Source organism: Cibotium barometz, chromosome 58 (genome assembly GCF_041138505.1).
Source record: "Cibotium barometz isolate CiBa-2024 chromosome 58, ASM4113850v1, whole genome shotgun sequence".
NCBI classification, from domain to species: Eukaryota; Viridiplantae; Streptophyta; class Polypodiopsida; order Cyatheales; family Cibotiaceae; genus Cibotium; species Cibotium barometz.
The window spans coordinates 40,815,962-40,822,231 of record NC_141103.1 but is presented as its reverse complement, the minus strand read 5'-3'; the positions used below and the strand labels follow the sequence as shown (position 1 = coordinate 40,822,231).

Here is a 6,270-nt window from a genome sequence, read left to right as displayed (position 1 = left end):
TTCCTCTCTTTCCTCTATTATTATTGTACCCTTGGGTGCTGGGGATTTGTTTTATAGGTTTGCGCATAAGCCTTATGGCCTCATGCATAAGTGTTATGCATAAGCTCTCATGCATAAGGCCTCATGCATAGCATAGTTTTATGCTTAAGGCCTCATGCATAGCTCTCATGCATAAGCTCTCATGCATAAGGCCTCATGCATAGCTTTATGCATAAGCCTTATGCTTTAAGCTTTATGCATAAGTGTTATGCTTAAGGCCTTATGCATAAGCTTTATGCTTAAGGCATAGTACTTTAAGCTTATGCATAGTACTTTAAACATAATGCCTCATGCATCGTTTTATGTATCAGCTTTACTAATTTTTTTCTCACCCTTTTGTTGGTTTTGTAGGTCCTCTAATCCTCTCTTTCAAAATCACGAAAAAGAGAACTATTTTCATATCTTTTCTCTCTTTCCTCTATTATTATTGCACCCTTGGGTGCTGGGGATTTGTTTTGTAGGTTTTCTCATAAGCTTTACGCATAAGGCATCATGCATAAGCTTTATGCATAAGATCTCATGCATAAGGCCTCATACATAGCTTTATGCATAAGGCCTCATACATAGCTTTATGCATAAGATCTCATGCATAAGGCCTCATGCATAGCTTTATGCATAAGGCCTCATACATAGCTTTATGCATAAGCCTTATGCTTTAAGCTTTATGCATAAGCCTTATGCATAAGCTTTATGCTTTATGCATAAGCTTTATGCTTTATGCATAAGATTTATGCTCAAGGCCTTATGCATAAGCTTTATGCCTTAAGCTTTATGCTTAAGACATAGTACTTGAAGCTTATACATAGTACTTTAACATAATACCTCATGCATCGCTTTATGCATAAGCTTTACTAATATTTTTCTCACCCTTTTGTTGATTTTGTAGGTCCTTTAATCCTCTCATTCAACATCACGAAAAAGAGGTAAGTACTTTCATATCTTTTCTCTCTTTCCTCTATTATTATTGCACCCTTGGGTGCTCGGGATTTGTTTTGTAGGTTTGCGCATAAGCTTTATGCATACTTAAGGTCTTATGCATAGTGCTTTATGCATAAGGTCTCATGCATAAAACTATGCATAAGGCCTCATGCTTAAGGCCTTATGCATAATGCTTTATGCATAAGGCCTCATGCATAAAACTATACATAAGGCCTCATGCTTAAGGCCTTATGCATACTGCTTTCGCATAAGCCTCATGCATAAGCTTTACGCATAAGGCCTCATGCATAGTTTTATGCTTAAAGCCTCATGCTAAAGGCCTCATGCATAGCTTTATGCATAAGGTCTCATGCATAGGTTTATGCTTAAGGCCTTATGCATAGTGCTTTATGCATAAGCCTCATGCATAAGATTTATGCATAAGGCCTCATGTATAGTTTTATGCATAAGGCCTCATGTGTAGCTTTATGCATAAGGCCTCATGCTTAAGGCCTTATGCATAGTGCTTTATGCACAAGGCCTCATGCTTAAGGCCTTATGCATAAGCTTTATGCATAAGGCCTAATGCATAATGCTTTATGCAAGGCTTGCGTAACGGCTTGCATAACGCATAGTGCCGAGAATGAGATAATTCTTGGTGTGTATAATGGCTTACATGTTTCTTAATATTTGTTTATTTTTTGTGTTTTGAAGAATGAGACGATTCTCGGGGTCAATTGAATTAAAGAGCCAGGAAGTCTTCATTTCATAATATTTTTTTAATATTTTCTTTGTTTGTATAGATGTGGTCTGGGTCCTCGTCCTCTTGTCCCACAATAGACCCATAGATTGAGGCTCTCATCGAGTCTGGACGATTTGCTAGGGAGGTAGAGGGCATCTTTGGCTATACTTCCACCCCCAAGCAATTGGCAGCCTATGTGCAGGAGGCACCCCTTTACCATCAAGTCCCGCCACCCAACAGAGTCCCTTGCCAGACACTTTACCCTTACTAGGCACTTCACGTGCCTTTACATTCACCCCTTATATGTCAACCCGCAGTTAGTGCTACAACATCTCCTACATCTGCACCTTCAGGAGATGTGACACTTCACAGTCATCATGGCTCTCATGAGAGTGGCATCCATCATCGTAGGGAGGGAAGTTGTGGAGAGATAGTGGCGGTCGTACCTCACGCCACACTAGCACCACTGAGAGTGGAGGTAGAGGAGATAGAGGATGCCTAGGGCAGTGCTTTGTGGGTGGGGATAGTTCTTTAGAGTCACCACCACATCATGGTGATATATCATATTATGATATCACAGAACATAATTGATGACTCTCGTACGAAGGAGGTGGTAAACAACTTGCGCCAAGTAGTTTTTGCACACTATAAAGAAAGCTTTATACATTTTAAGCAGCAAAGAAAGAGCCTAGTGGATGATTGCATTAAAGTAGTCCACAACAAGTATCCTAATCCTCACAACCAAAGGTTTAACAAAGATGGGCGCAACACAAAATCAAAGACATACTTAAGAATGGGAGGTCTCTAGGAAGGAGACATGCAAAGGAGGAGAAAGACCGAATAGATGCTGGTCAAAATGGACACGGCAAGCCATCTACTGCTCATAGGGGCGAGTGGAAGAAAGACAAGAAAGAGCTTCTAGAAGGAGTAGTGATCCAGCAACAAAGAGAAGCGTGGCGAATATAAATGGAGCGATATGGATCGTAGCACTTCGGATCTGGAGGTCGTGTATCATGGGAGGCCGAGTTTGTATTATGTATAGTGCAACTTCATTTCTTTTCTTTGTATTCTCTCTATTGGAGTTGTGTTATAATGTTCGTCTTATGATGTAGCATGACATTGTGGGTAGAGATCCTCCCCCAGCAGAGAGACTAGCTACCATCGTTCGCCACAGTAGAGGAGATACATGGGATTACCTTCACCATGAAGGGATCATCTCCGATGAACAATACAATCAAGCAAGGAGAACACCAATGCAGGTAATACTTTTTATTTTTATTTATAAAACATGTTTCGACCTTTTTAATACTTTCTATTTTTATTTATATATATCTTCACTTTGTGTAGGCACAAGGTGGACAAGATGATTCGAAGAGTGATGACTCCTCCGAGTAGTTTTCCTTGTAGTTTTTCTTCATGTATAGTTTTGGTTTATGCAACTATGTTTCTTTTCAAGGCTCATGTGGCTACCATCATGTATGGACAATTTCTTGGATATATGATGAAATTTTTTATCTTCTCTATGTATATATGTTTTTATTCAAGCCTTAGGATCATGTATGGAAAACTTTTTGGATATAAAATGTAATTTCTCATCTTGTGTGTTCACAAATCTTTTTGTGCATATCTATCTTTAATTTAAGTTTTTATATCAATATCTTTGCTGATCTTGATTCATCTATGCACAAGTAAGCAAAACCTTTAACCAGAGAGCTGCCTGTGCAGAAAATGCAACTACATGTGTAGAAAATGCAGCTGTACATCTACATAGGTGGAATTTTCTTTTAATTCAGAGCACGTCTATAACAAAGGCTATAAAGGCGTCTATATGCGTGTATATAAGCACGTTTATATCAATATAGACGTGCATATAGACGCATGTCTATAGACATGATTTTAGACGTGATTATAGACGCACCCATAATATTTTAAAGCACGTTGTCAAAAGACGTCTATAAACGCGTCTATGGTCTCTTTTCCTTGTAGTATGCATGGGAAAGTAATCCCAGAAGTTAATCGACGTCAATCCCACTCTGTGCTAATCACCACCGAGACATCCATGCGAGAGAGATGTGATATATACTTCAATTCACAAGCCGTGGTCGATTCTCGGGTAACGTGACTGACCGCGAGCCAGTAGCCAACCAAGAGATCATCATCAACAGGTTTCATTTCTGCCTATTCATTGATCATCCATTGAGAATTGGACGTCCAGTCCGCATGGCCCTTATGGGCTGGGCTACACCGTCTTCTGACTTTACCTACTAGATAATAGATAACCTGTTTACCTACTAGATAATAGATAAGATGAATGATTTGGACCAGCCACTACCGAAATACTACCATTGGGCTCACGGGGCAGGGTGGGTGAGCGGATAACGGGAATCGCTCGGAGGCTTACCAACAGTGGCCTCTCTCATTTCGGAATTAAAGTTGATGAATTTTTATGGTAAAGAGAAATTCAAATCCCTTGGGCATGCACTACTAGCTAGTAGGGATTTACACTTGTTATTATTTCCACATACGACACACATAATAATGGGGGGGGAGTGAAAGTTGATGAATTTTTATGGTAAAGAGAAATTCAAATCCCTTGGGCATGCACTACTAGCTAGTAGGGATTTACACTTGTTATTATTCCCACATACGACCAAAAATTGATCGTTTGTATGCGTTATAATATCATGTTTTGTTTTTGGGAGGAGTCACTTGATGGTGAAGGGAGGTAAGCCAAGGAAGTGAAGAGACACCGGTCTGGCCACGAATGGTGGTGAAGAGTGGTGGGATTGTTTTGAAGACGTTGGACATCGCGTGCATGGCAGAATCACTCGATGAGCTTGTATCACTATTAGTGGACCAGATGGAGATTTTGGGGGCGAGCCCTTGGACGGCATCGGCATTGATGCGGCCCATCTCTTGGTACACACCACGGTCGAGGAGCAGATAGTCGTGAAGAGCAGCAGCATCACCGTGGAAGGTGTCGAGCATGGTGCGCACATAGGCCGCCTGAGCGTTTGCCATGGCCACGAGTCCCGACGCTTCTTGCTTACAAGTGTAGAGCTTGGCATCGGCGCACTGTTGCTCGTAAGCATTTGCATCTGCGGCACGCTGTTTCTCGTAAAGGGCAGCGTTTGCAGACTGCATTGCAGCCTCGCAAGTCACGACAGCTGGTGCGAGGTGGGACGCACGGAGCCGCTCGGTCTCGGCCTCCACACGTCGCAGCTCCACCTCCTTCTGTAGCTCCGCCTCTCGGATGGCGGCGTAATTATCCGCCTCGAGTTTTGCCACCTCTGCTTGCTGTGCCCACATGGCCGACTTGGTGGCCAGAGCGGCGTCTGCCTCGGCTATCTCCGCTTCTTTAGAGTTTTGGAATATCTTCGTCTGCGCGTCCACCTTGAGCTCTTGCTGCCTGGCCAACGCTGCCTGCTGCTTGGCGTAGATTCTGGTCTCGGCCTCCACTCTGGCAGCGTTTTGTAGCGTGAGGCCTTCCCTTTCCTTGGCTCCCACATCGCCTTTATACTGCGCCTCCGCCACCTCCACCTTGGCCTGGTTGGCCGCCTCCTGTTGCGTCTTTTGCCCGAGGTACGAGAAATACTCGTGCCCTTTGACGTCCACCAGCTGCTTTACGTTGGCGTTGTAGATGTGCAGGCCGAACTCGTTGAGCTCCAATTGAACCTTCGCAAACACCTCGCGCTTGAAGTCCTTGGTGCCTTTGAAGATCTCGTCCATGGTCATGCCGGCCGCAAGGACACGCGTCTCCCCCTCGATGATGCCCTGCACTAGCTCGTGTAGGCGGGTGGAAAACCGTGTCGTCGTTCTGCAGCGGAGCCACCAGCTTGGCGTACTTGCGGAGGGCGTCGGGTTCCTGAGAGGAGGGACCGATGGTAAAGACGGCGGGCAGCCGGAAGGGCAGCTTCTCGGCGCTCATGGCCTGCGGTGTAGTTGACGGGGGTGATGTCGAAGACGCTGCAGCGCTGGCCGGGCAGAACCCAAGCCTTCTTGGCCAGCTTCACATCCGGAATGCGGAAGCCTGTGATAACCAGGTACTCGGACGCCCTAGCCACGCGCCACATCTTTCCTAATTCTCGAACAAACGGAACTGTAGCGTATATATAATGCACTTGGAAATTAACCGAAGCGACTAGGTTACAGCTTGCAATTGCAGCGTCTACGTAGGCAGGGTTGAGTCGAAAAGCTCAGAGTCAGAATTGATTGTGCAGGGCTAGTCTGCTTGTCATGCATCGGGGCACACATTTTATACACACGAGTCAGGCTTGACCGCCGGTCTGCTGTGGGCTAAGCGAAGGGGTCGTGACGCAAAAGACCGGATTATGCTCTACGCGCCCTTCTTCTTAATTATCGAGGGGATAATTAGAGACACTAGCTCGCGTGCAGGGCAAAAGAGACGGTTTTGCTACGAAGCTCCCTTTGAAAAGGGGGCTAACTTTCATGTATTGACGTGTTGTCATAGTTATAAACGTGCAGGGCGCTTTGGTAGAAAAATTCTCCTCCTTATATTTATAGTCTAGACGCTACTGTCTTGGTAGAAAAATTCTCCTCCTTATATTTAT

The 6,270-nt window shown here is 44.3% G+C and overlaps 1 pseudogene; it reads right to left on the bottom strand.

Moving 5' to 3' along the window:
* Window positions 1-4,246: 4,246 nt before the first annotated feature.
* LOC147606281 (flotillin-like protein 1 pseudogene) lies at window positions 4,247-5,772 on the bottom strand (annotated as a pseudogene).
* Window positions 5,773-6,270: the final 498 nt, after the last annotated feature.